Consider the following 1,656-nt stretch of genomic DNA (forward strand, 5'->3'; position numbering starts at 1 on the left):
CGAGCAAAATGTTGCAACGCGGGGGGTAGTGATGCCTTGTTGTGTCGTCAATTTGTGAGCAGTCTTTCAAGAATCGCTTTTGACTGGTACGCAGAACTACCAAATGACTCAGTTAAAACATTTGCAGAATTGGAAGACCTCTTTGTTAAGCGGTTTGTTGGAGTTAAACACTATATCACCGTCGGTGATCTCGTGGTGGAGCGACAGAAGCCAGCCGAAACATTGATGGACTACATTCAGCGATGGAGAAATTTGAGCATGAAGTGTGAGCCACAACTCCAGGAGCAGCACGCAGTCGAAATCCTTCTAAAGAGTATCCATGGTCCGGTGGGTTTCTTACTCAAGGGATTCACCATCAAAACATTCGAAAAGCTGCTTAGCAAAGTTGGGAATCTTCAAGAAGAATATAAGCAACTTGGGTTTTTTGAGAAAGCTGGGAAGCTAAAGCCATTGAAGACATCTGAGAAGAAATCTGGGATAGTAGCAGTGGTTGATAGAGGCAAGCGACCGTTGCAAATACAAGTTGAACAGTCTCGACAGATCTACCAACGTCCTCAACATAATGGTCAGCTGTCATTTCAGCAGAGGTCCTATCAAACAGATGGAGGGAAACCCCCGAACATAAAGAATCGTTTGAACAAAATGTATCCTTTTAAGGATGAGGCAGTCGAGCAAATATTTCAGAATTTGATAAAGAAACCTGACCTGAACCGAAGAAACCAGACGAAGTTGATGAAAAAGTTCATCTGAGGTACTGCCCATACCACAGGCTGATCAGACACACCATAAAAGATTGTTTCACTTTTAAAGATTGGCTTGAGGAGAACTTCAATAATGGGAGCATAGTGATCCCGGAAGAATTTTTGAAAAGAACCTGAAAAAAAAAGAGAACCTGAAAAAGGTTCTATCAATATGATTTCGGTTGAGCCTAGTGTTCCATTTGACTCCGATATAGCTGACAAATAATATATTGTATCTTGATCACTATTGTATTACTTTTATTGTCGAAAGAGATGTTAGTGATATCAGTGTTTGTATGTCTCTTCCCTCCCACCGCAATAAAGAAATAACTTGTTTTTCAGAATTGTTCAATGTGTGGGAAGCACAGTTAACAAAATATTCAAAGTTCATTGGCAGGACAATCATGAGAGGAGCAATCCAAGATAAAAAATTCCAGTATTGTGAAAGGAACTATGACTTTAAGGGAGAATGAAATTAATGCCCTAATAACTGAGTCATCCACTTTAAAGAATTCGGACTGGGTCCTAAGTTGATTTCAAAATAAGATAGTGTGGTTGAAATATGAGTAATTGACCCGGGATATCACGAGCCTTTTAATTTCCTGTCGCATGACAGGGTCCTGACTTTCGAACGAGTTATAATATCCTAGAATTCGTCTTAAGAAATATTTGAGGATTATTAGTCGGGGGAGTTTGGACATTCAAAATCTTTAACATGCGTCCCACCAGATATAGTAATTCTCAGAAAACAAACAGAGCAAAAAAAAAAAAAAAGTGAAAGTCCCCTGAGAAGAAGCTTGAGGTGAGCATAAAATCAAAAATTGGTGTCTCAATTCAGACATTCAAAATCTTTAAATCATGCTCTACCAGATACAGTAATTCTCAATAAAAAAAGAAAGGGGAATTAAAAAAAAAA

General features: G+C 38.8%; 1 protein-coding gene across 2 annotated transcripts in view; it reads right to left on the bottom strand.

The window, feature by feature from the left end:
• LOC110022179 (thiosulfate/3-mercaptopyruvate sulfurtransferase 1, mitochondrial-like) overlaps nucleotides 1-1,656 on the bottom strand; it is a 39,973-nt gene that overhangs the window by 15,153 nt on the left and 23,164 nt on the right. The gene's annotated exons all lie outside the window — the stretch shown is intronic.

Source organism: Phalaenopsis equestris, unplaced genomic scaffold (assembly GCF_001263595.1).
Source record: "Phalaenopsis equestris unplaced genomic scaffold, ASM126359v1 Scaffold000174, whole genome shotgun sequence".
Lineage (NCBI taxonomy): Eukaryota > Viridiplantae > Streptophyta > Magnoliopsida > Asparagales > Orchidaceae > Phalaenopsis > Phalaenopsis equestris.